The sequence below is a fragment of the Elephas maximus genome, chromosome 16 (assembly GCF_024166365.1).
Source record: "Elephas maximus indicus isolate mEleMax1 chromosome 16, mEleMax1 primary haplotype, whole genome shotgun sequence".
Lineage (NCBI taxonomy): Eukaryota > Metazoa > Chordata > Mammalia > Proboscidea > Elephantidae > Elephas > Elephas maximus.
The window spans coordinates 79,501,074-79,515,106 of record NC_064834.1 but is presented as its reverse complement, the minus strand read 5'-3'; the positions used below and the strand labels follow the sequence as shown (position 1 = coordinate 79,515,106).

The 14,033-nt window shown below is 45.6% G+C and overlaps 1 protein-coding gene across 5 annotated transcripts in view; it reads right to left on the bottom strand.

The window, feature by feature from the left end:
- LOC126059900 (uncharacterized) overlaps nucleotides 1-14,033 on the bottom strand; it is a 107,327-nt gene that overhangs the window by 25,601 nt on the left and 67,693 nt on the right. For 4 of the 5 annotated variants that reach the window (XM_049855949.1, XM_049855948.1, XM_049855947.1 and 1 more), the window contains one exon: nucleotides 1-14,033. This exon is cut by the window's left edge and continues 25,601 nt beyond it. The gene's annotated coding sequence lies outside the window, so the exon portion shown is untranslated. The other variant, XM_049855951.1, reaches the window with a different exon arrangement.

Genomic DNA, 14,033 nt, shown 5'->3' with positions numbered 1-14,033 from the left:
CATAAATCCTACACATGTTTTTGGCCTCTAGATATTAAGGCTAAAAATGCAGCTATGAAGTTGTTTGTCAATTTCTTCTCCAGAAGGCAGCTTCTAGTTGATGGCATTATCTCTATGGCATATGGATCTTCAGGCCATAAAAATGTGGAGCACTCTTGAAAACTCAGATGCAAAAAACAACAAAGTATCACATGATTAATTATCCCTTTAATGAGAGATGCCAGGAGCAGGCCTGATCGTTAGGGAAGAAAGGCTGAGGACTGCAGAAGAAATTAGTGAAATGGATGAGTGTCAGGGAAAGTCCTGTGCTTGTTCTCACAAACCTTGTCTGGCAGGACCAACTGGCACTGGAAGCAAGGATACTGTTGGCTTTAAATGATGTCAGCAAACTGGAACGATACAAAATACTTCTGTTTTTTTTTTCCTTCAGCATATTGTCCAAATTCAGTAAATGAACAAATTCTAACAAAGACATCAACCGGCTATGTTAGGAAGCAGCGAGTTTCCGTGTACGGCAGCAGGAAATTCGGCGGTGATTACAGGTGACGGTTACACAAGGTGACTCATGTAATTGGTGTCACTCAGTTGTACACCTGACAAGTGTTGGACTGGCAAGGGTCGTCCTAGAAATAATTTTTACAACAATTAAAAAAAAAAGTTCTGGGGAAAAAAAAGAAACCCACTGGCTATGTTTGGTTCTCTACTTTTTAAAAGAAGGCATTATGGGTAGAAAACAGCTTTAAGAGGCCAGGTATTGAGCCCCAATCACCCCAACCCACCCTCTGTGCTTCCGAGTCTGGGCCATCTAGACGTGCCACAGGCTTCCATCAATACTGGAGAGAATCCGGCAACTCTGCCACAGCCCTGGCCTCCCCCCGTCTGGTCTCCCCTTCACGAGGGAGGGGCAGCAGAGGGCCCCACCTCTCCAGCACAAACGGCTCCGGTGCCCCAGGGCCTGGTCTTCAGCGCCCATCTACCTTCGCTCTTGGTTTGATCCTCCGTGCCCCCCTTCCTCTCCCTGGATATGTCCCCACTGGTAAGCGCTCAGCCCCCCATGGGAGGGGAGGCCCGACAGCCTTAGCTTTGTTTGCTCCAAGCTGACCCTGAAAACCCAACACCATGCAGGGTCAAGAGAGAGTAAGTTTTGCCAGAACATCTGTTTACATCCTGGAGGCAGGTCACATCCCCAAGAAAACTCCCCTTTCAACTGAATGGCTGCTCGCAAGATCACATCATTGAAGGTGATTCCATTATATTACATCACGGAAGAGCACCCAGGCTGGTGCATGCCAAACCACTGAGAATCACAGCCCAGCCAAGTGAACACACACTATTAAGCATCACACCACCTGTATGGGGCCTGTGGGCCTGGAGTTTAGCTGTTCTGGCAGAATGGCACAGCACAGTGTGACCCTAATGGCTTTATTCTGACGTTTATTGCACTTACCTGTGCTCATGTGGAAGTCACCTCTGGCACCACCACTCACCCCTTTCTGAGAGGTGGAAGTGGGACCCTGCCTCCCTTCTCTGCCCTAGTTGCTCAGCCCCACATGGGCCCCTCAGAAAAACCCAAGCTCAGTCACTGTCAGAGAACTGAAAGGTGTAGACCCAGGCTACCAGGAGGGCCAGCACATGGCTTTCAGCAGCCCTTCTGTGAGAAAGGCGTAACAGCTTCAAAATATTATTTCCAATAAAAGTTTTGTTTACCTAGAGAAGATTTAAACACACCAGAAACTTTGACAGAAATAAGTGGCCCAGTTCTTTTTAATAAAAGCAGTGCTCAGTTACACAATAACTCTACCGAGCAGAGCCACAGAACTGGGTGAAATAAAGATCAGAAAGCCAGGTATTCTTCCAGATGAGTTTTAGAAAGGAAAAACCACTACTTTGGGGAGGCTGCTTCTGGGGTATCTGTAATAATTCACGAGAACGGTAAACATTTTCTTTTCCCCTAGTTTTTTAAGTATGTATTTTTAATAGAGAGAACATTAAAGTAAAACAGAAATTTCTAGAATGATCTCATATATTATACACACACGTACTACACACAGAACATTTTTCTACTTGAGAAACCCACAAAGAATCTGCAAATGTCAAGTTTTTCTACTTTCCCACTACAGTGGGTTAGGTCTCAAAGACATGCTTCCCCTCATCACCGCATCCTCCTAGGATTGTTTACCTTCTGTTGGTAGCTTGTCTAAATGCCCCGGCAGAAAACCCTGTCGTCAGGATGGCCACATTCTGCACAGGAGACCCTGGCCCAGTTACCCGGCACCAACAGTAGCTGGCTGGGGACCTCTCCCGACAGCACATCGGCTCCCTGAGAATGAAAATAAATGTCGCCTCCCAAAGCCATGTCCTTGGCCCAGTAGTTCTTCAGGTCTGCCTGACGGTGCCAGCTCTGGTTCTGAAGAGGCTGATGGAAGGAGAAGAACGTGTGTTTCAGAAGCTGAAGGCTCCCCAGCATGGTGCACAGGGAGTTGGGGAGAGAGCATTTTTGAAAAGCTTCACCTGTGCTGGCCGATAAGGGAGGGGAAGACGATTGTCTGGAAGAAGGCGCAGGAAAAGTGGCTTTAGAAGTGATAACTCGGATCCCATGAGGAACGATGATGGCAAGAACACTGTAAACTCCCAACACACCATGCAAGCACTGTAGTCTGCCAGCAGCCGCTGGAAGTGAGCGTAAACACCAACCCAGAAAGACTGATGTTCTTCTTTGGAGCCACACTGCAATTCTGTAGGTGAAGTGGAATAACATGCCTCATGAAACCAGTTACCATCAAGTTGGCTCTGATTCATGGCAACCCCACGTGTGTCAGAGTAGATCTTCTGAGGTCCCTCTGCGTGGACTCAAACCACCAACCTTTCAGTTAGCAGCCAAGTGTATTCACCGTCTCCACTACCCAGGGACCTCTTTTTATCACATAAACCCTTTTATTTAAAGTGTGTGTGTGTGTGTGTGTGTGTGTGTGTTGAGTGGAGGTAGACAGGGGAGACCATGGAAACATTTACGGACACAATCCTGGAAGTCCTTAGACACGAGAGCTTGGTGAAACGAGTTGAGCTGGGAAGAGAAGAAGGGGCAAGTTGCCCTGACACAATTAACACAGATCAGGGAAAACTAGGCCCAAGCTCACCTGCCGTTGAGCTGTAACTATGATCTGGGTTCTGTTTAGAGTCTGTGGCCCAGTCTAGACAGAAACTGAACAAGCTGCCTTAGCAGCAGAAGTCTGCAGACTTCTCACATTAAATCGATGGCCTTTCTGGTGAAGGTATTCTTTCCTCTGCTCCTCCCCAGCCCCCACGTGAAGCTCCAGACTCATCTGGAATCAGTGACGTCTGATGTGAACACCGGCCCAATGTTGGCTCTCTCTCCGCTGGGACGCCTCTGTGGCTCACCACCGGTTTGGCACGCCGATACCAGCTTTGACCGCTTCCACTCGGGACTATGCTGAGCAGGCACCCTTTAGCTGACCTCCAAAAGCCAATGCTGCAAAAACACAAAAACTAGGTACTGCATGTTGGTCTCCAAAAAGACCAAGTGGCAAGAAATTCTTATTTTCACAGCTTGAAGAAAGTCTGAAATAAATACATATAAACCCACAGAGTCTGATTCCAGAAGCGATGCCCTAAGGCAATTCTAACAAACACCCAACTCTCCTTCCTTGGCTCCCCAACTCCCTTCTCTCCCCGTCTTTGTCCTCTTCTTCTGTTTTTCTCCAATCTTCTCTGATGCCTCTTCTTGGGCAGCTCACTTGTTAAACGTCTTCTTCCAGATCCTTCTTTTCTTCTCTGTGCACCCTGCTTTGTTTCCCCCAAACCCTTGCCTGGGAGACAGCACCAGCACCTAGCATGACTGGAGTCATCTTGAAATGGCCCCTACTTGGAAAACAGCGTAAATGTCCATCACCTGACGAACGGATAAACTAAATGTGCTGCAGACAGTGGGATACGACCCTGTCATAAAGGGAAATGAAGTTCTGACCCATCCACCACATGGATAAACCTTGACCACATGATGCTGAGTGAATTAATTCAGATACAAAAGGACAAATGTTGTATGATTCCTCCCATATGAAATATCTAGAATAGGCAACTACAGAGATCAAAGTTTCTCAGTGGTTACCAGGGCTGGGGGGGAGGGGAAAGGACTAGAGTTTCTGTTCATGGTGAAGAAATTTGGCAGCAGATACAGGTAACGCTTACACAACGTGATTCATGTAAGTGATGTCACTCTGCTGTACGTGTGAAAATGTTAAACTGGCAAATACTATGTGATATGCATTTCTACAGCAATTTAAAAAAATGCCTCCTTCTGCCCTCTCACATCCGGTCAGTGCCAGGTCCTACAGGAACCACCAAACTCTGTCTCAATGTGGTCATGCCACGTTCTACTGCCAGCACCCTGGCTCAGGCCCACACACTCTCCTGTCTGGGGGATTTCAGTGCTCGCCCCCAAGAGTCACCCAAACCCCTGTCAAGCGCCGACAGGACCCTGCGTTTCACTGTATGCTCAGTGCCTGTCTTCCGTGCAGGGTGTGTGCTCCTCACGGCAGGCGCCCATCCATTTCTGCCTCATCCTTGGAGATCAGGGCAGGGCCTGTCCAACCACAGACACAGGAACATTCTAGAAGGAGTGACTACACTAGTGAATCTAGCGCCATCAGGAATTTACTCACTGATATTCTTATCATAAAAAGACCCACTTCTTCACTTGATAAAGAACTAGAAATAAAAATTCGGGATGGATCCGCCACAAGATAATGCTTCAGTTCCATTCAAAAATTAAACTCATTTAACCTTTAACTCAACTTAAATTCTGAACTGATTAGTATGCAAGAGCTGCCCTGTACACTAATATCAAGGAGCTGATGTAATTACTGATGAAATTTTAAAGGAAATACATTTAACGAACCAAGTATATTTTGCGAGTTTGCAGCTTAAATAACATGAACATTTTCAAAACAAAAAACTGGTTAAAGTATCAAACAATATTATTTAAAGATATGTGAGTAATAAAACAGCATTCCGGAAGTCAAGAGCCAAAGGCAAAACATGAGAAAGATACATCCATGGTCTTGGGGACCAGAAGGCTGCATTTTCACCAAAGGAGAGGGAGATACAGGGTTGACACGCAGCCATGGTACCAAGGAAGGAGGCGAAGGTGGGCCTTGAGCTGCCAACCTCCTCGCTGACTTCCAGTGCTCACCCCCCTACAGTGGAGATGTCGCCATCTGACAAGTACTGAGTACAAACCACTTAGCAAGAAAAAAAAAAATAATAATGGCATAAGAGTGTAAGGTGTGCTAGTAAAGCTCCTGAGGAGGATGGCTAACTATACCCCTACAAACAAGCTTTGAGCCTGAATTTCCAAATTGGACTCTGACTAGTGAAAGTTCTACTTTCAGGACAGATACATGCAGGCGGCCGCACGAACCAGACTCAAGTTCTACAGGACCACATCCCATCAGGACCGTCGCCCAGGCCCTCCCAAAGGGCTGAGACGAGAGTGAAGAAGACTTCTACTGGGAGGGAAAGGTCGGCACCGATTCTGGCAGACTCTGACGTAAAAACAAGTTGAGGGAGTATCTGCCTCCTCTCTCAAATTTTCCTCCTAAGATCCTGTGAGGGTCTTTCCTCACCCCGTCAGCAGTCTCTCTCTGTCTCCCCTTCTTTTATCAACACCAGTTGCTATCCAGTCAGTTCCGACTCGTGGCAGCCCCGTGTGTCTGAGCAGAACTGTGCTCCACAGGGTTTTCAGTGGCTGAGTTTTCAGAAGTAGATGGCCAGGCCTTTCCTCCAAGACGCCTCTGGGTGAACTCAAACCTCCAACCTGTAGGCTAGCAGCTGATTGCCTTCACCATTAGTCCACCCAGGGATGCGTGTACCTGAAGGTACAGTGCACATACCCAAGGGTACAATGCATGTACCCGGCAGAGCACTGAGGCGGGTCCAGCCCCCAGTGGGTCTCCCCTCCAGATGGCAGCCACAGCTGGAGAGGATCCCAAGAGGCCCATGGACTTTAACCAGGAAGTGATTTCCCTGAGGCTGTTAGTAAATTCTGATGCCACCACAGCTGTCTGTGATGGTACCTAAACTCAGTAATGGCATTTGGGGGATTTTTTCCCTCTGTGGACAGCATACTATCGAGTGTAATTCCTAACTAGGGCCCAAGTGTGGCAAGTTCCATGCCTCCTCCTCATGGAGAAGAAGGAACATTCTCGGTGGCGGTGTGAAGAGACAGGTCAGCCCCTGGGGAAGCTGCCATCCTTTCAAAGCAGGACCACACAAAGGTGACACCAATGCCACCCAGGAGGAAACATGTTGTGAAGAGTGCGGGACTTCGGGTGTTTTGTTTGCGTGTGCCACACAGCCGAAAACTTCCTCCTTTCTCTGCTTGAAGGTAACCAATTTTCTTCTTTTACTCGAATGCCTTCTTTCACTCCAAATGTTAGAAACATTTAGCTGTTCTTTTCTTCCTTCCAAGAGGATACTGGCAGGCTTACAATTAAATGAACCAGCTTGCTTCTGACTCATGGACATGCAAGTTTTGCCATTTCTGTCTCCTGCCACACGGTAATAAAGCTGACATGAACTAAAACTTTTACGTTGGACTCTTTTTTCCTAGCTGGGTCGAAAACAAGAGGACTTTAAATTTCAGCGACACTGGCTTAAATACTGTCCAACCCCCTGCTGCCCCTCCACCCCGACCGCACATAACACTGAACCGCTGAAACTTGGAAAGAAAACGTCATCACAAAAAGGGGGTGGACGTCAACAAAGGAACGCACTGTGTGTGTCACGTTCCAGGTCGGGAACCAAGTAGGAAAGCGTGACTCCACATCTGTGAAGCAGAAGCAGTGATGAGGTGAGGCAGGAGAGTCCTGCAAATCGGACCCAGAGAGGGGGCCGTCACCAGCCAAAACGAGCATAACGAACCAGTTAACAGTGATGCTGAAGGTTCCGCACGGGCCACAGTCTCCTACCGCACACAGCAGGGCTTCTACATCCTGAGTTTACTTGACGGTGTATTATGATAGCTGCTTTCTGTCACGGACTCAACTGTGTCCCCCGAAAATATTATCCCTGTGGATAAGGAGCCCTGGTGGCACAATGGTTAAATGCTTTGCTGCTATCCAAAGCGTCAGCAGTTCGAACCTACGAGCCACGCTGGAAACCTGGCGATCTGCTCCTGTAAAGGTAACTGCCTAGAAAACCCTGTAGGGAGTTCTACTCTGTCACGTGGGGTGGCTATGAGTCGTAATCCGCTCGATGGCACCCAGCAACAACATCCCTGTGGATGTCATCTCATTTGGGAACAGGGTTTTCTTCGTTTTGTTAATAAGACCGCATCAGTGTAGAGTGTGTCTTAAGCCAATCACTTTTGAGATACGCAGTAGTAGACCAGGCCCAGAAGCAAGGAAGCACAGGTGGCGGAAGACAGGTGTCACTGCACACGATGATTGCCAAGGAACTGAGAAACAGAAGCCAGGAGAGAGGAGAGAGAGAGCCTTCTCCCCAACAGTCAGCACCCTGAATTAGAACTTGTGGCCTCCTCAAACTGCGAGAACATAAATTTCGGTTTATTAAAGCCACCCGCCTGTGGTGTTTCTGTTATAGCAGCAATAGGAGACTAAGACGCTTTTCTTCATTTGACTAAAATCCAAGAGCTGCCCCTACCTGAACACCCCACAAACAGAGCTGGCCTTCCACCCAGTGCCGCATGTTCCGCGGGCCAGTGGAGCTGCCACGGGACCCTTCCCATCATGAGAACGAGGGGATTCTTTACCAGGAAGCCATGTAGCTGAAAAGGAACATCCCCGCTCCTATCTTGTCTTTTTAGTCATCAACCTGAAAGATGCCGCTGCTGTGTGGCATCTAAAGGACACGCGGTGAATGTTTAGCATGGAGTGAAGTATGTACAGAGTCTGTTATTGACAACATAAGTCAGGAGACTAACTCCCTATCCATGGCTGATCATCCGCCCCTCCACGTCAGGCGCAGGAGGGGAGATCTTTCAAAGCTGACAGCACCGCTGTTTGGGAACTAAGGAGCAGAGGAGCAGCAGGAATGAGTCAGCCCAGCCTCACCTGGGCGCTCAGACACTTGTTTCAAAAGCCAGGCGGCTTCTGCACAGCCAGAAAGAGCTTGGCAAACTTTCCCCACAGAAACCTGTTGATTTGACTCACGAGGGTTCCTTAGGAACACTCTGTACAATGAAATGATTACATTTTTAAACACACACAACACAAATCATTATTTCAAGCCACTGAAGAAATGTAACGAGACAACGGAACTCGACAGTGGGTAAAAAGCTTACAAAGCCATTTCTGGATGTTGTGTTCCCTGGGAGTGAATTTTCCTATGTTTGTCGTTAGGAATTGTTTCTGCTTGTCTGTGAAAGATCAATTACAAACAAGTAGCCGCTGCAACTACCGGTGTTAAAATGTCCCCATCCGTTGGGAAGAATGAGTCTGTGAATTTCCCTGGAAGATTTCTGTGACATGTGGCCTTGAGGACTGACCTGGACTTGGCCATTGTCGGACAGGTCTGGAGGGACAGGGACAGCCTGGAGGATGAGCCCACATGAGGTCAGTGTCCCCCGAGCAAAGTACATGCCCCCAGGAGTCACATGGACTCCTGACGTCAACTTGATTACTTAAAACATTTGAAGGCTAAAGGGAGGCTGTGAAGGCAGGCTGAAACAGTCCACGCCACCCAGACCAGCACACTCACATGATCTCAGCACGCCCGGCTCCCTGCAGGAAGATCACAAAGGTGGTTGTTGCTGGGTGCCCTCCTGTCAATTTTTGACTCAAAGCAACCCCATGTGACAGAGTAGAGCTGCCCCATGGGTTTTTTTGACTGTGGTCTGTACTGCAGCAGATCGCCAGGTTCTTTCTTCTGCAGAGCTACTGGGTGGGCTCCAGCCACCAACTTTTCAGTTAGCAATGAGCACTTAACCATTGTGGCACCAGGGCTCCTTACCTTCACTCTTCCAATGGAGTGATTACAGGCACATCAGAGGGGCAAAAACTGGTGGTGAATCAAATGAGGCTGGTGGCTCGCCTGGGGATAGCACAGAGGCTCTCTGAAGGGTCAGGTGCTCATCAGGGGTCCTGGGGACCCATCACACCTGCCAGAGGGCCCAGGCCTATGCCCACCTACTGGGTGCAGGAGGCCTGCCTGGCCAGGTGACCACCCAGGTCCTCAGGGGAGGGTAGGCCTGGTAGTGTGGTCCACCCAGCCTCGGCACCAGGCCAGGTCAAACAAGATGGCAGCTATGCCAACCCTGGTCCCTGAATCCCTGCACTGGGCTACCGCCAACCCTACAGAGGAGAAATGGCCTGTGTGTACTTTCTACGTCTTTCAAAATGCAGAAAGTCTCACAGTGGTTTAATTTGGCTGAGCTACACAGCTTTTCCAGTATCACATTCCTATAATTTTCCAAAAAGTTTGATATGAAACAATAAATGATGGAAAAAAAGAGGGAATCGCTCGTGAATGAACAACAATGCATGAGCAGTTCTTTCTGATGACCCAGATCTGAGTTCAATGGCCACCGTTTTCCTAAGTGTGACCAGCACTGCACAGTTCATTTTTTCATGGAATCGTAGACTACAATCAACTTTATGGAAAACTGAACAAAGCCCCAAAACAACAACATTAGAAAAATAAACTCATATACCACAGCCCTTCCCAGGAGACTCTAAGACCCTGCAGAGGTCTAAGCTTGGAAGAGGTCCAGGCGTGAAGAGGTCCAAGCTTGGAGCCACAGGAAGATGGCATGGGGATCAGTCAGGGTTAGGAAAGAGCTGCCATTTTTTCTGAACATGACGGTTGTTCATGGAAGCTTAATATTGGAAGAAGTTATAAAATTATTAAGACGGTCACAATTTTCCAAATTGACAGTCTTCACTCCAATATTTTTAGGGAAGGAAAGCACAGTAGTCCCCCCTTATCCGCAGGGGATATGTTCCAAGACCCCCAGTAGATGCCTAAAACCGCAGATAGTACCCAACCCTATTTACACTACATTTTTTCCTATCAAGCACACCGATGATAAAGTTTAATTTATAAATTTAGGCACATTAAGAGATGAACAACAATAACTATGCTGGACAAAGGGGTGATTCATGTCCTGGGCGGACGGAGCAGGATGGCACGAGGCTTCATCACACTGCTCAGAGCCGCTCGCAATTCAAAATTTATGAATTGTTTATTTCTGGACCGCAGCTGACCGCAGGTAAGGGACACTGCTGTAAGTGAGTAATGTAAGCTATACAAAAAAAGAAATCAACAGTCACTGCACAAAGCAATAGGTGAGTAACTGGAACATGGGGAAAAGGAAGCCTACTTTGTACAGAAGTACAGACAGCATCACACCAAAGATAGGTATAGCGGGCGACTTCCAATTTACCTCCCGGAGAACGTAACACAGTTTCGGAGCAAACAGATGATTCCGGAACGCGTGAGCACTCCTCAACGGGAGGCCAAGCCCACGAGCCTAGTGCCTAGCAAGGCACTCTGCTCGTAGTCCCTCCGACCAGTATCAATCCACAGGGTCTTGAAGAGCACAAATGCTTTACTTGCAGAAAGCCAATGGCTGGGGGCTGGGGTGTGTTCCCCCAAGGTGGGGAAGGCCAGCGCCTAAATCTATTAAACTAAAGGAATTCTAATCACGAGGCAATTTACAAAAAATATTATCAGGCCCAGATGACTTCCAAGGTGACTTTTTCCAACTACTTAAGGAAACAAAAAAACAAAAACATACAATCTCACACTCGACTCAGAAAACAGAACAGGGAACACGTCCAAACTCATTTTATGACTCCAGAACAACCCTGATTCCAAAATGCCGCAAAGACATTAAGAAAAAAGAGAATTACAGGACCAACATCCCTCATGAACATAAGCACATAAATCTTAAACAAATTATGAGCAAATTTAAACCAGCAATGTGGGAAAAAAGGATAATATATCATGGATGAAGTGATGTATATCTCAGCACCTCGAGTGGCTTGAAATTTACCACATTTACAGAATAAAGGAGCAAGACCGTATGACTATGTCAATACATGCAGAAAGAACAGCAGATAAAATCCAGCACTCATTCAGGATATAAACTCTCGGCAAACTAGGAATAGAAGGAAAAGTTCTCAGCCTGACAAAGGCAATACCGCCTTAATAGTGAAAGCTCTCACTTTATGACTGAGAAGAGGAAGAAGATATTCGCTGCCACAATTTTTATTCAACATCGTACTGGAGGTTCTAGCCAGGGCAGTAAAGAAAGAAAAGAAATAAAGGCAGAGAAATGAGAGCAGAAGGAGCAAAGTATCTTTATTTATTCACAGACATCATTATTTTCAATACAGAAAACCCTGGTGAATCTGCTTACCACTCCCAGAACTAATAAATAAATTCAGCAAGATTGCAGAGTATAAGATCAACATACAAAGAGTAATTGTAAATACCAGAAGCAAGAATCTTAATTTTTTTTTAAATTGGTTTAGAATACCATCAAAAACTTAAAAAGTATTCAGAAACATATTTTATAAAATACATGCAAGACCTCTAAGCTGGAAACTATAAAACAACGCTGAGAAAAATTAACAAGGACCTAAACAAATACAGATAACCATGGCCATGTTTTGGAAGGCTCAATGTTAAAAAGATGGCAACCCTCCCCAAAATGATATGTAGATTCAATGAAATTCCAATCAAAATTCCAACAAGGCATTTTTTTTTTTTTTTTTTTTTTGGTATCTACTGACACCTTGATTCTAAAGGTAATACGGAAAGTCAAAAGGCCTAGACACTAAAGGAAGCTCAAAACAAAACAAAACAAAACCAAGACGGAGCACTCACCACCTAATCTCAAGACTTAGTAGAAGGCTACATAACCAAGTCTGTGTAGGACCGGCATAAAATAGATAACATGATCGGCTGGAAAAGCAAAGCATCCAGAAATAGAGCCACACACACGGTCAATTTATTCTGGCAAAGTCACAAAGGTGATTCAACGGAGACAGGAAAGCTTTTTCAACACATGACGCTGAGACAACTAAACAACTGTACAGGAAAACTGGAACTGTTTACATCACACACGAGCAATTCACTGTGCATCATAAGTCTCAACATAGAAGCTAAAACTATAAAGCCTTTGAAAGAAATTATGGGAGATTATCTTTGCAAAATTAGGGTAAGCAAATATTCTTAGAGAATAAACAAACAAAAAATGAGAAATTGGTCTTCAAAATCAAAGACTTCTACTCATCAAAATAAAACATTAGAAAAATAAAAATGCAAGACCAACATGAGAAAACAATCACAATATACATAGGGTTTGTACACAATATACAAGGATTTGTATCCAGATTGCATACAGAAATGTTATAAATTAGTAATCAAAAGAGGAAACCTCTGATTAAAAAGAGGCAAAAGACCTGCGGAAGGCGTGAAAAGTCACCTCACAAAGGAAGACACAGGCATATATAACCCCCCAAAATAAATGTGATCAAATTGACAAGAACAACCCGAAAGGTTAGATGAGAAGCTTAGGGGGCAGTGAGTTTACGTTCACAGTGATGGAATAATGTGGAAAAGGATAGTGAGAATGGCTGCACAACTTGAAGACTGTAATCAATGCCCGTGAATCGTGCATGTAGAAATTGTTTAATTGGTGTATGTTTTGCTATGTATACTTTCACCAAAAAAAATTTTGTTCTCAATTCTTTCATGTGTAACTGTAGACTAACCCTAACTCACTGCTTATGCAAAAATCTACTAACTCACCATTGGAATTGACCAAAACGCTCCTAAATAAAGATAACAGTCACAGAAAAGAAGACAAAGGAATGGACAGTAAGATGTTTAACACCATAAGTCATCAGCAAAGTGGAAACTAAAACCACGAGGTAACACTTCATCCACACCAGAAGAGCTGAAATTTTCAAAACAGGCAACACCGAGTATTGGCGAGAGGGTGAACACACTGGAACTCTCACACGTTGATGATGAGAACAAGAAGCAGTACAATTTGGGGAAGGTTTCACCACTTCTTACAAAGTTAAACATAAGTTCGCCATGCAGTCCAGCAATTGCACACCTAGAAATTTACTCAAGGGAAATGAAAACCTGTGTTCACAAAGAGGCTTGAACAAGAATATTCACAGCACCCAGAAAATGGGCAACTCACATGCTCACCCACGGGAGCACGGACAAAGCGTGACACAGTCACACAGCAAAATAGTTAATCAGCAATAACAAAGAGTGACCCACTCACCGACACACACACACAACCACATGGATCAACCTCAAAAACACTCTTGTTGAACAAAAGGCTTCACATGGAAAAAGAATAAAACAGCTAACTCCTCACTTAGCAACTATCTCGTTATCTGACATTTCACATTTAGGACAACAGTAAAAAATCTACTATCGGATTCCTTTGCACATTAGCGAGTGGGTGTATTGTGTGATCCCGTAGACACAATGTACAAAAACAAGCAAAATTAACCCATGATAATAGAATCAGAGCAATGGATGCCAATGGGGTGAGGATCGACGGGAGGGGGCATAGGGACTTTCTGGAGATTTCTTTATCTCAGTTTAGGTGGTGGTTATATGGTTGTGAACATTTGTCAAAACTCATTGAACTGTACACTTAAAATCTGTGAATTTCACTATGTAATTTTTACTTCATTTTTTTAAAATGCCATGTCACAAATTGTTAATTTCTGGGTATTCACATAGGTAGCTTTTATACTCTTAAATGTTCCACCCAAATTAACTATATATACCAGAGACTACTGAGTGCCCCCCAAAATCCACTTCCCATTTCTTTCATTTTAACTAATACAGGACAACCTACCAGCCCTCCCAGCTAGGAGGGTCCATGGGACAGACAGAGTCCTGGCCAATGAGATGAAAGAGGAAATTGGAGATGTTACCTCTGCAAAGGAGACGGCATTCCTCTCCTTCTTTCCCCTCTACCGGCTGCCTGGAATGTGGGCCTGGAGGCTGAGACTGGC